Here is an 18,605-nt window from a genome sequence, read left to right as displayed (position 1 = left end):
ATCTCGAGGGAATTCGTTCCACACTTTAATGATGGATGAAGTGAAGGACAAGCCACATAGAGGTGAAGGACGAGCTACATAGAGGTGAAGGATGAGCCACATAGAGGTGAGGGACGAGCCACATAGAGGTGAGGGACGAGCCACATAGAAGTGAGGAACGAGCCACGTAGAGGTGAGGGACGAGCCACATAGAGGTGCGACAGCGAGATAAGTCTTCCCGGAAGAGAGTCGGTGTTGCCAGTCTTGGGTGATGGTGTTGGCTACCGTGGGGCTTGCTAAGCTTTCGTTGACTAAAGGATTTCTGTGTATTTGTGATGTGAGGAACTGCTTCCTGTATGTGTGGGAGAATCCTGCGTACAAGACGTGGCTATCATGCCTGCAGACCTCCCGATGATGCTAGCGTTCAGAAAATGTCTCCTTCCCTTAGAGAGGCTAGGATGGGGGATGGGGGTGCGAAAATGACATCTGAACTGGCGCTCTGAGAGGAGTTGTAACTACAGCATCTGGCTTTGTGGTAAGGTCCTTCCTGTTGCCTTCCCTGCGTTTCTCTCAACCATAGATAAAAACCTGCCATAAAGAAGAATAGAAATAATGGAATTAAAGAAGTTGCGGAGGTAAGGGTGGTTTTTTGGGGCCAGACCCCCTGGTGGTGTGGGAGTTAGAGGCAGGTGTCATCTTCCACGTTGGTCTCATAACGTATAGCGTGTAGGTTACAGGTGTTGAGGTTTACACTGCTGGGGTCACGTAGTAAGAGAGTTTAAAACAGTAGGCTGCTATACTATAGTTGTTAAGGTCATCCTGCTGTAGGACATCAGGTTAATGTGTGACCAAGGCTGCTGATGAGATCGAGTGCTGTGGGTAGGGGTAACATAGGTCTACTGGGACCATTTTAGCGTTCGACTTATAGCGCAGCGATGCTGACCCTACCTGGGGTCAAGCCCCGACGACACTGGTGCTGGCTGGTGCCGAGGCTGAAGTTTGATTGGTGGTCGTGGATTGCCTGAGCACTGGGTCTTACAAAAGTGCGATGTGGACATCAAAAATCCTCATTTTGTGATTTACTTATCTATTCGTCTATCTGTATGTCTACGTCATCAGAGAGAGAGAGAGAGAGAGAGAGAGAGAGAGAGAGAGAGAGAGAGAGAGAGAGAGAGAGAGGATGCTTAGCGAGAATTATTAGATTACATATTAACTGAAAGGGTTATTGAAAATGAAACTTTTAAATGTTAATGTGCTGAGATGGTTGGCTGAGGTGATGTCTAATCACTATCTTGTGGAGCCGAGAATGTAGATTTGTTGATGTATTTGGAAAAGAGGAAACATTGTCGGTGAGAAGAGGGTGGTAAGAATATATGATCTTTGAAAAGAGACTCGTGTGAAGAGATACTAAGAGATATTGAGTGTATAATGACGAAAGTTGAGAGTAAACAAAGCGAGGGAAATGGGTGAGGAATCATAAGTATTTAGGGAAGCAGTGATGACATGGGCAAGAGATGTATGTGGCATGCGAAAGATGGAAGCAGGGCAGATTAGAAATAGCAGTGAGTGATGGGATAAAGAAGAATTCGCTTATGAACAAGAAAACAGAGACGTTTGGTGGATACTTACAGGGAAGGAGTGCAGATGATTGGGAGATGTATAAGAGAAAGTGACAAGAGGTCAAGAGGAAGGTGCAGGAGTTGAAAAAGAAGGTAAATGAGAGTTGGGATGAGAGAATATCATTAAACTTTAGGGAGAATAAAGAGATGTTTTGGAAGCATTCAAATAATGTGCGAAAAACATGACAGGAGATAGAATCATCGGTGAAGGAAGCAAAAAGAAGTGATAACAGGTTGTGATGAATTAAAGAGGAGATAGAGTGAATAATTTGAAGTACTACTGGATACGTTTGATGATAGAGTGGCAGCTGTCGGGTATTTGGGTTGGGATGGTATGGAAAATGCAGCAGTCATGGAGATTGTTTTGGTGAAGAGTGAACAGGTGGGGAAAGTCTTGCCAAAGATGAAATGTACCAAGGTGGCGGGATGGATGGCATTGTAGCTGAATTTATAAAGAAAGGGGGATTACTGTGTTGTTGATTGGTTGGTAAGGATATTCAGTGTATATATGGATCATGGTGAAGTGCCTGAGGATTGGCGGAATGCATTCATAGTGTCACTGTACAAAGGCAAAGGGGATAAAGGTGAGTGTTCAAACTACAGAGGCATACATTTGTTGAGCATACCTGGTTAGTTGTATGGGATGGTATTGATTGAGAAGGTGAATCTTATACAGAGCGCTTAATTAGGGAGGAGCAGTGTGGTTTCAAAAATGGTAGAGGATGTGTTGATCAGGTGTCTACTCTGAAGAATATGTGTGAGAAATACTTAGAGAAACAGATAGATTTGTATGTGGCATTTATGGATCTAGAGAAGGCATGTGGTAGGGTAGATAGAGATGCTTTGTGGAAAGTCTTAAGAGTATATGGTGTAAGAAGTAAGCCGCTAGAAGCAGTGAGAAGTTCTTACCGAGGATGTAAGGCATGTGTACGAGTAGGAAGCGAGGAGAGTGATTGGTTCCCAGTGAAGGTCGGTCTGCGGCAAGGGTGTGTGATGTCACCATAGCTGTTTATTTTCATTATGGATGGAATGATAAGGGAGGTAAATGCGAAAGTCTTGGATAACAGAGCGAGTATGCAGTCTGTGGGGAATGAGAGGACCTGGGAAGTGTATCAGTTTTTGTTTGCTGATGATACAGCACTGATGGCGGATTCGAGAAGTTGGTGACTGAATTTTGGAGAATGTGTGATAAGAGAAAGTTGAGAATATGAATAAGAGCAAGGTTATTAGGTTTAGCAGGGTTTAGGCACAAGTAAGTTGGGAAGTGAGTTTGAATGAAGAAAAATTGGAGGAAGTAAAGTGTTTTAGATATCTTGGAGAGTACTTGGAAGCGGAAAGAGCCATGAAAGCAGAAGTGAGTCACAGGGTGGGGGAGGGGGCGAAAGTTCTGGGAGCGTTGACGAACGTGCGGAAGGAGAGAACGTTATCTCGGAAAGCAAAAATGGGTATGTTTGAAGGAATAATGGTTCCAACAATGTTATATGGTTGTGAAGCGTGGGCTATAGATAGGGTTGTGCGGAGGAGGGTGGATGTGTTGGAAATCAAAAGTTTGGGGGCAATATGTGGTGTGAGGTGGTTTGATCGAGTAAGTAATGAAAAGGTAAGAGAAATGTGTGGTAATATAAAAGGTGTAGTTGAGAGAAAGCAGAAGAGGGTGTGTTGAAACAGTTTGGATAAATGGAGAGAATGAGTAAGGAAAGATTGACAGAAAGATATATGTGTCAGAGATGGAGGGAATAGGGAGAAGCGGGAGATCAAATTGGAGGTGGAAGGATAGAGTGAAAAAGATCTTGAGATATCGGGTCCTGAAGAAACAAAAGGGTGAAAGACATCCATTGGATAGAGTGAATTGGAACGATGTGTTATACTGCTGTCAGTGGACTGAACCAGAGCATGTGAAACGTCTGGGGTAAACCATGGAAAGGTCTGTGGGGCCTGGATGTGGAAAGGGAGCTGTGGTTTTGGTGCATTACACATAACAGGTAGAGACTGAGAGTGAACGAATGTGACATTTTTCTCTTGTTCCTAGCGTTGCCTCACTAACGTGTACAAGCATGCAAAAAGAAGAAAGAAATAGAGAAAGAAAGAAAAATATTCCGTTCTTGGCATATGTATGACAAGATAATGAGAAATAAATGCCTACTGTACTATTCCATTTGTCACCATCTTCTTCGTATCCCCTGTGGTGTAGGCGAGGGTGAAGCTGCAGCAGCGGAGTTACCTGACGAGTGAGGACCTCCTCCACCGGGTGTTGGGCCAAGACCCGGGCCACCAGGAGGCGCTCTTCCAACTCTCACTTCTCTACAGCCACACTAACCGCACACAGGACGCCCTCGCCCTAGCCAGTCGCACAGCCCGCAACTGCTCACGGCCTCCCACCCTCTGCGCCCGTCTACACGCCCACCACGGCGACCTACTTAACCACAGAAATAATAATGATGAGGCCGCTAAGGTTAGTGTGTTTGTGACAATTCTCTGAGTTATGGAACTTGACTGCTTCACTAACAACATCACTCCACTTCCCTAATGCTCACTTATCTCATACAGTGCTTGGTGTGATTGCCACTAATTCCTATACTCGATCACTTGCTGGAGTGATGACATTAACATTTGTGTACTTTTCTGTCTCCCTCTAGAGCTACATGAAGGCGGTAGAGCTAGAGCCTACTCTTACCCACGCTCATGTTAATTTAGGAGCCCTGTATCACACTAAGGTGAGTCCCACATCATACCTGATTATTTCAGCCACTGAATATCACAGTGAGGTGAGTGCTATACCGTCCCAGCTTACCCTAATTATTGTAGCTCACACTACAGTGTGTCACGCGTCATTCCAGGTCACTCATATAGCTATGCATGTAACATTACTGTGACCACAGATTATCCCACTTTATTCTAACAGCCATATATCACATTACCATCAATGCCTGAATAACTGGTTGTTCTTTGCCGTACCACTGTGGGACCTGAGGTCACCTTCCGTCCTCTGTGCTGCAGTAGACCCTGGTCGACGTACCTTTTCGTCAACTGGAAATAAACCTATACCACAGTTGCTGAGGTCTCACACAGTTAACCCCAGGGTCACCTGCATCACATTACTGGAAGCTTCAAGTCATCCTGGCAGCAGCTGTCTACCACTCCCGGCCAGTACTTCTGTGCCTACTACACACTCATCCAGTAAAGCAGGGAGACTAAAGCTATTACTCTTACATGAGAGAGAGAGGGAGAGAGAGAGAGAGAGAGAGAGAGAGAGAGAGAGAGAGAGAGAGAGAGAGAGAGAGAGAGAGAGAGAGAGAGAGAGAGAGAGAGAGAGAGAGAGAGAGAGTACCACAGGACTAGTGGAGTAAGTAACACTCACTCGCCGTGCATCCTGCTTGCTTCTCAGTGCTGCTGTTCTTTGGTTCCTCGCTCAGTGAGTGTTTATCTTAGGTTCGTCTGCGGAAGTTTCTGAGCAACTGTTGGACATTCTCTTACATGTCTCCACACTAACTCCCTCCATTGTTTTCTTATTTCGTTGGACAGAGCAATAAGGTGTCTCCATCTTTCTTGCTGGGCTCCCGACTGCTTCTGTTTGGGGCAGAGGAGGAAGAATGTTTACCATGTGTTCCTTGCATGTCGTGGATGGCGGATGGAGGGAGCGGGAACGGTGGACTAGAAACCTTTCCATCAATAATTTTTAATCTCTAAAAGATAAACAAAAGGAGCCAAGTGAGCAGTGCTCATCCTCCTAGATGGCTCAGGCTAAGGTGTCTGAATGTGTGTGAATGTAGCCAAGGTGAGAAGAGAGGAGAGATAGGTGATATGTTTGAGAGGAACCTGGATCTTATGGTTCTGAGTGAAACAAAGCTCGGCGGTAAGGGGGATGAATGGTTTGGAAATGTTTTAGTGGTTAATGTGAGGGCAAGAGTTAAGGAAGGGGTAGCACATCTGCTGAAGGAGGAGTTGTGGGAATATTTGAAAGGTCTAAGAGAGTGAGCCTCAGACTGATGTGGGTAAATCTGGAAGTAGATCACAGGAGAGGTGAGTGACTATTAGCGCTCATGCAGCTGAAAATAAAAGGTCTAAAGAAGTGAGGCAAGTGTTTTGAAAGCAATTATGTCAGTTGTCACCAGTTCTGATGCAAAGGATTGAGTATTAGTTATTGGTGATTTGAATACGAGACTGGGTGATGTGTAGCTGAAGGTTTTCTGGAGGGTGTGTGGCAATCAGTGCTGTCAATAAGATGGTGAACAGATTGTGGAGTTGTGTACTAGAAATGGACTGGTGACTGGGAATACCTGATTTGTTAAGAGGTACATGCATAAGTATGCTCAAGTGAGTAGGTGTAATGAAAACCTGGCTTTACTGGATTATGTAGAAATTGATAAGCGTGCAAAAGAGAGACTTTTGGAAGCGAACGTAACGAGAAGTGCAGCTGATGCAAAGTCCGATCATTGTTTGCTAGAGGAGAGGATGAAAGTATGTAGAAGCTGTTTGTATGGGATTTAAGAGAAAGAGAAAACAATATGGTGGGAAGAGGGCGGTGAAAGGAAATAAGCTTAGAACAGAAACCCGTGTGGAGAGATACCTGAAGAGGTTGGATGTAGAACAGCAAAACCTGAGATTAAACGAAGCTTGGGGAGTGGGTGGGGAATGAGAGGTATTTAGGGAAGTACTACTCCCATATGAAAGAGAAGTACATGGAATGCGAGAGGTGAGTAATGGAAAGGTATTAAAAGGAAGTGAGTAGTAGAATGATGCAGTCAAGTTAATAGTGAAAGAGTAAAGACTGTATGGGCGTTTTTTGTAGTGGAGGACTGCATGTGACTGGGAGATGTACAAGAGAAAACGGCAGAAGGTTCTGATGAAGATGGAGGCTGAAAAAGTGGACATATTAGAGTTGGGATAAGTAAGTACCGTTAAACTTTCGGGAGAATTAGAAAATGTTATAGAAGCAATTCAATATGAGAAAATCAAGAAAATGAATAGAAAGACCAATAAAAGCAAACGGTAAAGGTAAAGAGAAGTTACTGCTATTTTGAATGATTGTTGAATGTTCTTGATAATAGGGCGACAGATCTGCGATGTTATGAAAGTGGAAGTATGCAAAGTAAGAGTCATAGCAATTGGCCTGATGAAAAGAGAATAGATAGTGAAAGCCTTGTATAATATAAAGTGTGGCAAAGCGGCTGCAGTAAATAGAATTGCAATGGAATTTCTTAAGAGGATAATCGTGTTGTCCATTGGTCTGCTAAGAAGATCGGAACATTTATGAATGAGTTGCCTGAGAATTCGCCAGCTGCATATATAAAACTACAGTATAAAGGCAAGTGGGAAAAAGTAAGTGGTCAAATAACAGAATTATCAATTTCTTAAGTGTACGTGATGATAAACTGGGTGATCTGTATATGTGTCAAAACTTCTCTTCTGAACAGTTGCTCCGTTTATGCAAGGGACTGATCCGTCCTTGTATGGAGTACTGCTCTCACATCTGGGATGGTTCGAACTCTGCATCCTTACTTGACAGAGTTGAGTCGAAAGCGATCCGACTTATTAAGTGTCTCAAGCTTACTTCCAAACTTGACTCGGTTGCCCTTCACCGTAATATTGGTTCACTTTCCCTCTTCTACAGGTATTACTTTGGTTTTTGCTCCCGATAGCTGGCGGCTTGTGTGCCCCCACCACTAGCTAGACCACGCAGTACTCTGCAAGCTGATGCATTACATGATTATTGTGTGGCCATCAGCAACACAAGGGTGGGCCGTTTTGATATCTGCTTCTTTACCAACACGTCGAAGTTCTGGAACTCTCTATCTTCTCATGTCTTTCTCAATAATATGACCTAGAGCATTTCAAAAGACATGTTTTCAACTTTCTCCAAAATTCGTAGATATTTTCCCTTGTCTTTTCTTGTTCCGTTTTGTAACTCTATATATTTCAATGACGGCCCGACCTTGATGTGGACCTTTGTCTTTGAGTGGAGCCTTCATCATAGAAAGATAGCTCTATGGGATTGTGGGAATTGAGAAAATAGTGACATACAAAAAGCATCAGACCGAGGAGGAACAATGGGACTTCAGAAGTGGTAGAGGATGTGTGGATCAGATGTTTGCTTTGAAGAATGTATGTGAGAAATACTTATAGAAACAGAGGGGCTGCATATAGCATTAATGGAGTATAGAAAGCGCATGATGAGGTTAAGTGAGATGCTCTGCGAAAGGTGCTACGAATGTATGGTTCGGAAGGAAAGCCATGAGAAGTAGATGTGAATTTTCATCGAGTAAGGCGTGTGTGCAAGTAGGTAGAAAAGAGAGTGAATGGTTCCAGGTGTAGGTAGGTCTCCGGCAGGGGTGTATGATGAGGGATGTGAATGCAATGATCTTGGAGAAAGAAGCAGGTATGCAGTTTACTGGCTTGGGAGGTGAGTCAGTTGTTTGCTGATGACACGGCGCTGGTGGCAGATTCGACTGAGAAATTGTGGAAGTTGGTTCTCCGTTTGGGAGAGTATGTAAAAGGAAAAAGTTGAGAAAGAGTGTAAATAATAGCTCGATTGTTAAGTTTAGCAGTGGAGAAAGATAGGTTAGTTTGTGTGTGAGTTTGAATGTAGAAAACTTGGAGGAAGTAAGTTGTTTTAGATACCTGGAAGTGGAAATGGCACTGAATGGAACCTTGGGATCTATGATGAGTCATAGGATGGATTCTGAAGCACTGAAGAATGTTTGGGAAGGGAGGTCACTATTTGGAAGGGTAAAAAAAGGGCCATGTTTGAAGATATAGTAGTCCCAATGGTCTTGTATGGATGCAAGGCACAAAATTCAGATGAGACTCCAATAGGAAATGACAGAGTAACAAAGAGAAGTGCTAATAAGAGGGCTAGAATAGGTGAGCTAAAATGTCTGGACATATGGAGAGATTGAGTAAAGAGAAATTGACAAAGATGGTATATGTGTCAGATGTAGTTGGGACAAGGAAAAGGGGGAGACCAAAAGTGGAGATAAATGAATGGAGTGAAAAGGAATTTGAGGAATCAGGGCCTGAACATGAAGGAGGGTGAACAGTGTTAATGTGGTAGGGCGAATTGGAGCGATTTGGTATACAGGGGGCGACGTGCTGTCATTGGATTAAACCAGGGCATGAAGAGTTATTAGGGAAAACCGGGGAAAGGTCTTTGGGGCCTGTTGTTTCAGTGCAGTACATATGGCAGCTAAGGAATGGATGCCCAGGCGCCATCTAGCTAACACAAGTAACGGTGAACAGGCATGAAAAAATCTCATATGACACGGAATTCATTTATATTTGAATACTATGTTTCCTACACACTGTGAAATTTGTAATCATAAAATATTTTCCTTGCAATTGTAGTCAGATATGAAGTATTGCAGGTATTGTAATTATAGCTAGGATTGCCGACAGCAGTGTTGTAAACATGTTCGTTGAGGAAAAGTTATTCATTAAAGATGACAGCTTGTCAGTCATACGAGCTTCCTCAAGCCACTAACAGACTACGTTAGAACACCAGCTCACATACCCCGACGCCGGAGCAAGGGAAGTGGCGGCAAAGACTGGGTGTGCAGGGGAGGGGCAAGTGAGGTCAGTGGTGGTGGGGGGAGATGATGCATGTAGAGTAGCTGTAGGATGGTGGGGGTGGGAGGGTGGGGGTATGGCGGGGCGGCGAGGACAGATCAGAATGTCAGGTCATCCACAGCAAGATATTAATGAGAGGGGATGCCCCTCCCCAACCTCCTCCACACCATTCTTCCCACTACAGCCTCCACCTGCCCCATCCCCCCACCGACCCTCCACTTGACGAAGCCTCAGAGAACAAACTGCATAATATTGTCCTTCATAATGTAAGACCACCTCAGGTAAGATGCCCCAGCTTTATCATGCACCTTCCTGTTCTTCTTTTCTGAACGTCTATTTCAATGTCTCTTAATCTATCATGATTAATCATTTCCTCCATTCCTCAACTTTACTTATAGAGTGTTTCGGTTTCATTTGTAAAGTATCAATGAATTATCTCCAACTGCTGTATATCTTCCTTTTCAAATTTGTTCGCCGACATCCCTCACCTCCATGTCATGTGTACTACACCGAAACCACAGCTCCGTATCCACATCCAGGCCCCACACGCCTTACCTTGCTTTCCCTCGGGTGCTTCACATGCCCTGCAAACATCATTGATTTACTCTAACTAGTATAAACCTTTCACCCTCCTCCATGTTCAGGTCCTAAGCACTTAGAATAATTTGTACTCTACTCTGACATCTCCACTTCCAGCTCTACCCTCTCCATGTTCCCTCTACTCCAGAATAATGTTATTTTTATCAACCTCTCCTCACTCGCTCTCTCCACATGTCCAAACCATTTATTTCAACACAGACTTTTCAGCTGTCTTAACCATATCATTCTTATTCCCACATCTATCATCTCTTAACATTATTTACGCACTCCACATTTTGACTACAAACATTTCATTTCCAAAATATTTTCCTTCTTCCGTCCTCTCGTCTATAGCTCATGCCTAACATCCATACAACACCGTGAGGACTACCATGCCTTCAAACATACTACGTTCGCACTCCCATATAGTGACTTCCCTTTCCACACTTTCCTCATTACTCTTAGAACCTTCGGCCCCTCACCAACGCTATGACTCACCTCATCTCACATTGTTCCATTTGCTGCCAAAGAAAAAAACATTCTAAAACATTTCACTTTCTCCCAGTTTTCTCATTAAACTCACACCTCAACTAATCTTTCTATTTATCTTTGCACTAATAAACCCTTGCTTTTATTTACAATTACTCTCAACTTTCGCCTTTCATATACTCTCAAAAACTCAGAAATCGAACTCCAGTTTCTCACTCGAATCTGCCACCATCACCGTGTCATCAGCACACAACAACTGACTGACCTACCAGGCACCACTTCAAGCAAAACAGACCACATTCCTGCCCTTCTTTCCAAGAACTTTGCATTTACCTGCTTTGCCACCCCATGCAAAAACACATTGAACAGCCATGGTGACATCAAACGCTCTTACCATAGACCCAACTTCAATTGGAACCACCTACCCACCTCTCTGCTTATTTACACATATGCCTTAGTCTCTCGCTGAAAACTCCACACAGCTCCTAATAGCTTTCCTCCCACACCATTCATTCCTTACAACTCCACAAAGCATCTCTATCACAAATATCATATGCTTTCTCCAGATTCATAAATGCCATATACAAATCCTCTTACTTTTCTAAGTGTTTCTCACACACATTCTTCAAAGCAAACATGTGATCCACACATCTTCAACCTTTTCTGAAACCACGTTACTCATTCTGATGTTCTGTGCATGCTACCACCCTCTCAATTACCAGTCTCCCATACATCGTCCAGGACACTCAACAAACATATACCTCGGTAATTCGAACACTCACATTTGTACCCCTTGCTCATATGAACTGGTAATATACATTCCTTCCGCCAACCTTCAGGCACCTCATTTAGATCCATCCATACATTAAAATTCCTACCCAACTAATTCGCAACAAAATCACTCCACTTTCTTCAGAGAATCAAATGCAATACCATCCACTCCAGCCACCTTGCAAATTTTCGTCTGAGCAAAGCATTCACCACCTCTTCTCTTCTTACCAAAGCACTTGTCATGACGCTTTCATACCACCCGACTCAAGCAGCCCTGTCATCATGCACGTTCAATATTCTTTGCCTCAACATTGTATTTACCACTTCCCCATTTTCGTCCTTCGTAACATTTTCATATTTTCCTTGAAGTTTGCTGATACTCTCCCACCCAGACTCTCAGTTGTCCTTCTTCAGCCTCTGCACCTTCCCTTGACCTCCCACCCACCGCTTTTTGTCATCGTTTCTGTCCTGCTCACCTTCCACCAGTCGCCTGCCGCACGTTTCTCTCGCACACGACAGGACTGTTTCCACACACGCGGTCCCTACCTTACCTACTCCCACAGCTTCGTTTATTTTCATTTTCAGTTATTCTGTATTCAGTCTATCCGGGTAGTTCTTAACGCAGGCCTCTTTTCTGAGGTCATTTACTTCCAGCATACTTCTCATCCACATCATTTTCTCTTTTCCAAAAGCCCTTACACCTCTTCACCCTGGCCTCCACAAGATGATAATGACCATACATCCCAACAGCTGCTCCTTTCTCTTTTACACGTCTATGAATTGGTATGTAATCAAATAATGCCCACTGAGCATCTTTTCTGCTCCACATATACTTCACCAGGTCTTCCCAATCACAAGCCCTTTTTTTCAGCACGCTACACCAGACCCTGTTCACCACGTCTATCCACCTTACTAAATACCCCATTCCCCCCTCCCCCATTATATCCTCAGCTGACACATTATCCAGTATTGCATTGAAATCACCCATCAATAACACCTGATGTCCTGCATCAAAACTGCTGACACATTCACTCAGCTACTCCCAAAACACTCGCATCTCTTCATCGTTCTTATTATGGCCAGTACTATAAGCACAAATAAATTCCCACCTCTCGTAATCCACTTGTATTTTCACCCACATCAGCCTGGGGCTTGCTTCCCTACACTACTTCATGCATTCCCACAGCTACTACTTCAGTACAAATGCTACCTCCTCTCCTCACACCAACCCCCGACTTTACCTTGAAGACATTCCCAAACCATTTTTCCCCCTTACCCATAAGAATTTGTTTTACTCAGATCTAGAACATTAAGTTTAGAACATTAAGTTCTATTTCTTGTAGCATATTACCTATGTCTCGTTTCTGTTCATCTTGGTTACATATATATATCCAGACATCCCAACCTGAGCTTTAAGTGAGGATGAACACTTTGCTTGGCTCTTTCTTCCGCCCCAACTTTTAGAAATTGAAATACAAGATGGGAAGGGCTTCAGGCCCCCGCTCCCTCCTCTCTTAGTCGCCTTCTATGACACGCAGGGACACGTGAGAAGCATTATTTTAGTTCGCTTAACTAGTCGCCATGTAACAACGAACTTCCTGCATATATACTGAAGATTCTCGATCTCAGCATCCTTTCTCTCGTCGTAGTTGTTGCAACACCACTACTCACAACACCACTCAGGCACAACACCACTCAGTCACAACGCCACTCAGTCACAACACCACTCAAGCACGATACCGCTTAATCACGACACCACTCAGGTGCAACACCACTCAGGCACAACGCTATTCAGCACAACACAATTCGGCCACAACACCACTCAGGCGCAACACCACTCAGGCGCAACAGCATTCGGGCAAAACACCATTCAGGCACAACACCACTCAGGTACATCACCACTCAGTCGCAACACCACGTAGGCACAACACCACTCAGGCACAACACCACTCAGACAAAACACCACTCAGGGACAGCGCCACTCAGGCACAACATCACTCAGGCGCCACACCATTAAGGCGCAACAACATTCGGGCAAAACACCACTCAGACACAACACCACTCAGGCAAAACACTACTCAAGCACAACACCACCCAGGCGCAACACTACTTAGGCATTACACCACTCAGGCGAAACAACATTCGGGTACAACACCACTCAGGCACAACACCACTCAGGCACAACACCACTCAAGCACAATACCACTCAGGCGCAACACCACTCAGGCACAAGAACACTCGGGCAAAATACCACTCAGGCATAACACCACTCAGGCACAACACAACTCAGGCATAACACCACTTAGACACAACACCGATCAGGCGCAAAACAACTAGGGCACAACACCGCTCATGCACAACACCACTCAGGCTCAATATCACTCAGGCGCAACACCACTCAGGCACAACACAACTTAGGCATAACACCGCTCAGGCGCAAACCAACTAGGGTGCAACACCACTCAGGCACAACACCACTCAGACTCAGCATCACTCAGGCGCAACACCACTCAGGGACAACACCACTCAGGCATAACACCGCTCAGGCGCAAACCAACTAGGGTGCAACACCACTCAGGCACAACACCACTCAGACTCAGCATCACTCAGGCGCAACACTAATCAGGCACAGAACCACTCAGGCACAACACCACTCAGGCGCAACAGCATTTGGGCAAAACACCATTCAGGCACAACACCACTCAAGCACATCACCACTCAGTCGCAACACCACTTAGGCACAACACCACTCAGACACAACATCACTCAAGCAAAACACCACTCAGGCACAGCGCCACTCAGGCACAACATCACTCAGGCGCAACACCATTAAGGCGCGACAACATTCGGCCAAAACACCACTCAGACACAACACCACTCAGGCACAACACCACCCAGGCATAACACCACTCAGCGGAACAATCAGGCAGAACACCACTTAGGCATAACACCACTCAGGCACAACACCACTCAGGCATAACAGCACTTAGACACAACACCGATCAGGCGCAAAACAACTAGGGCACAACACCGCACATGCACAACACCAATCAGGCACAGCGCCACCCAGGCACAACACCACTCAGGCGCAACAGCATTCGGGCAAAACACCATTCAGGCACAACACCACTCAGGCACATCACCACTCAGTCGCAACACCACTTAGGCACAACACCACTCAGGCACAACACCACTCAAGCAAAACACCACTCAGGCACAGCGCCACTCAGGCACAACATCACTCAGGCGCAACACCATTAAGGCGCAACAACATTCGGGCAAAACACCACTCAGACACAACACCACTCAGGCAAAACACCACTCAAGCACAACACCACCCAGGCGCAACACTACTTAGGCATAACACCACTCAGGCGGAACAATCAAGCAGAACACCACTTAGGCATAACACCACTCAGGCACAACACCACTCAGGCATAATAGCACTTAGACACAACACCGATCAGGCGCAAAACAACTAGGGCACAACACCGCTCATGCACAACACCACTCAGGCTCAACATCACTCAGGCGCAACACCACACAGGCACAACACCACTCAGGCATAACACCGCTTAGGCGCAAACCAACTAGGGTGCAACACCACTCAGGCAAAGCACCACTCAGACTCAGCATCACTCATGCGCAACACCAATCAGGCACAGCACCACCCAGGCAAAACACCACTCAGGCGCACAGCATTCGGGCAAAACACCATTCAGGCACAACACCACTCAGGCACATCACCACTCAGTCGCAACACCACTTAGGCACAACACCACTCAGGCACAACACCACTCAGGCAAAACACCACTCAGGCACAGCGCCACTCAGGCACAACATCACTCAGGCGCAGCACCATTAAGGCGCAACAACATTCGAGCAAAACACCTCTCAGACACAACACCACTCAGGCAAAACACCACTCAAGCACAACACCACCCAGGCGCAACACTACTTAGGCATAACACCATTCAGGCGGAACAACATTCGGGTACAACACCACTCAGGCACAACACCACTCAGGCACAACACCACTCAAGCACAATACCACTCAGGCGCAACACCACTCAGGCACAACAACATTCGGGCAAAATACCACTCAGGCACAACACCACTCAGGCACAACACAACTCAGTCGCAACACCACTCAGGCGTAACAACATTCGGGCAAAACACCACTCAGGCACTACAACACTCAGGCACAACACCACTCAGTCACGGCACCAATCAGGCAGAACACCACTCAGGTAAAACACCACTCAGGCACAACACCATTCGGGCACAACACCACTCAGGCACAACACCGCTCAGTCACAACACCACTCAGGCAGAACACCACTCAGGTAAAACACCACTCTGGCACAGCACCATTTGGGCACAACACCAATCAGGCACAACTCCCCTCAGGTACAATGCCATTCAGGCACAACTCCACTCAGGCGCAAAACATTTGAGCACAACACCACTAAGGCAAAACACCACTCAGGTACAACACCATTCAGGCTCAACACCACTCAGGCACAACAGAACTCCGGCACAACACCGCTCAGGCGCAACACCACTTAGGCACAACGACACTCAGGCGCAACAACATTCGGGCAAAACATCACTCAGGCACAAAACCATTCGGGCACAACACCACTCAGTCACAGCACCACTCAGGCACAACACCACTCAGATGAAATAGCATTCGGGTACAACACCATTCAGGTACAACACCATTCAGGCTCAACACCACTCAGGCACAACATCACTCAGGTACAACACCGCTCGGGCGCAAAACAACTGGGGCACAACACCACTCAGACACAACACCACTCAGACACAACATCACTCAGGCGCAACACCACTCAGGCAAAACACCACTCAGGCTCAACACCACTTAGGCGCAACAACATTCGGGCAAAACACCACTCAGGCACAATACCACTCACGCACAACACCACTCAGGCGCAACACCACTCAAGCAAAACACCACTCAGGCACAGCGCCACTCAGGCACAACACCACTCAGGCGCAACACCATTAAGGCGCAACAACATTCGGGCAAAACACCACTCAGACACAACACCATTCAGGCAAAACACCACTCATGCACACACCACCAGGCCAACATCACTTAGGCAAACACCACTCAGGCAAACACCATCAGCAACAGCAGAACACCACTCAGGCATAACACCACTCAGGCACAACACCACTCAGGCATAACACCATTAGACACAACACCGATCAGGCGCAAAACAACTAGGGCACAACACCGCTCATGCACAACACCACTCAGGCTCAACATCACTCAGGCGCAACACCACTCAGGCACAACACCACTCAGGCATAACACCGCTAGGCGCAAACCAACTAGGGTGCAACACCACTAGGCACAACACCACTCAGACTCAGCATCACTCAGCGCAACACCATCAGGCACAGCACCACTCAGGCACAACACCACTCAGGCGCAACAACATTCGGGCAAGACACCACTCAGGCACAACACCACTCATGCACAGCACCACTCACGCACAACACCACTCAGGCACAGCAAAATTTGGGCAAAACACCACTGAGACACAAAACTACTCAGGCAAAACACCAATCAGGCAAAATTACATTCGGGTACATGACCGCTCAGGCACAGCACCACATAGGCGCAACACCACTCAGGCGTAACAACATTTGGGCAAAACACCACTCAGGCGCAACACCACTCAGGCACAGCACAACTCAGGCACAGCAGCACTCGGTCGGAACACCAGTCAAGCACAACACAACTCAGGCACTAAACCACTCAGGCGCAACACCACTCAGGCGCAACAACATTCGGGCAAAACACCTCTAAGGCACAACACCACTCAGGCACAACACCGTTCAAGCGTAACACCATTCAGGCGCAACACCATTCGGGCAAGACACCACTCACGCACAACGCCACTCACGCACAACACCACTCAAGCACAACACCACTCAGGTGCAACACTGCTTAGGCACAATAGCATTCAGGCGCATCGCCACTCAAGTACAACACCATTCAGGCACAACACAACTCAGTCGCAACACCACTCATGCGCAGCAACATTAGGGCAAATCACCACTCAGGCACAACACCACTCAGGCACAACACCATTCAGGCTCAACACCACTCAGGCACAACACCACTCAGACACAACACATCTCAGGCGAAACAACATTTGGGTAAAACACCACTCAGGTACAACACCACTCAGGCACTACACCACTCAGGCGCATCAGCACTCAAGCGCAAAAACATTCGGACAAAACACCACTCAGGCAAAACATCACGCAGGTACAACACCGATCAGGCGCAACACCACTCAGGCATAACAACACTCAGGCACAACACCACTCAGGCACAATACCACTCAGGCACAACACCACTCAGGCGCAACAGCACTCAGGCGCAACAACATTCGGCACACCACCACTCAGGCACAACAACACTCAGGCGAAATAACATTCGGGTACAAGACCACTCAGACACAGCACCACTCAGGCGCAACACCACTCAGGCGCAACAACATTTGGGCAAAACACCACTCAGGCACAACACTACTCAGGCGCAACACCATTCAGGCACAGCACCACTCAGGCACAACACTACTCGGGCGGAACACCAGTCAAGCACAACACCACTCAGGCACTAATCCACTCAGGCGCAACACCACTCAGGCGCAACAACATTCGGGCAAAACACCACTAAGGCACAACACCACTCAGGCACTAAACCATTTAGGCACAACACCACTTACGCACAACACCACTCAAGCGCAACACCACTCAGGTGCAACACCACTTAGGCGCAATAGCACTCAGACGTAACGCCACTCAAGTACAACACCACTCAGGCACAACACAACTCAGTCGCAACACCACTCAGGTGCAACAACATTCGGGCAAATCACCACTCAGGCCCAACACCACTCAGGCACACCATTCAGGCTCAACACCACTCATGCACAATACCACTTAGACACAACACCTCTAAGGAGAAACAATATTTGGGTAAAACACCACTCAGGCACAACACCACTCAGGCTCAATACCACTCAGGCGCAACACCACTCAGGCACTACACCCCTTAGGCGCATCAACACTCAAGCGCAAAAACATTCGGGCAAAACACCACTCAGGCACAACATCACTCAGCGACAACACCGTTCAGGCGCAACACCACTTAGGTACAACACCACTCAGGCGCAACACCACTCAAGCGCAACAACATTCGGCACAACACCACTCAGGCACAATACCACTCAGACAAAACAACAATCAGGCGGAACATCACTTAGGCACACCACTGAGGCGACACAACATTTAGGCACAACACCACTAAGGCATAACACCACTCAGGCCCAACAACATTCGGGCACAACACCACTTAGGCACAACACCACTCAGGCTCAACATCACTTAGGCACAACACGACTCAGGCGCAACACCACTCAGGCACAACACCACTTAAGCACAACACCACTCAGGCACAACACCAGTCAGGCATAACTCCACTCAGGCGCAACACCACTCAGGCACAACACCAATCAGGCACAACACCACTTAAGCACAACACCACTCAGGAACAACACC

The 18,605-nt window shown here is 46.6% G+C and overlaps 1 pseudogene; it reads left to right on the top strand.

Annotated features, from left to right (window-relative positions):
- The window catches only part of LOC139764050 (protein O-mannosyl-transferase TMTC1-like), a 571,510-nt pseudogene that overhangs the window by 538,091 nt on the left and 14,814 nt on the right, over positions 1–18,605 (top strand).

The sequence above is a fragment of the Panulirus ornatus genome, chromosome 48 (genome assembly GCF_036320965.1).
Source record: "Panulirus ornatus isolate Po-2019 chromosome 48, ASM3632096v1, whole genome shotgun sequence".
Taxonomy (NCBI): domain Eukaryota; kingdom Metazoa; phylum Arthropoda; class Malacostraca; order Decapoda; family Palinuridae; genus Panulirus; species Panulirus ornatus.
The sequence above is the reverse complement of the archived record's forward strand: the minus strand, read 5'-3'. Positions and strand labels throughout refer to the sequence as shown.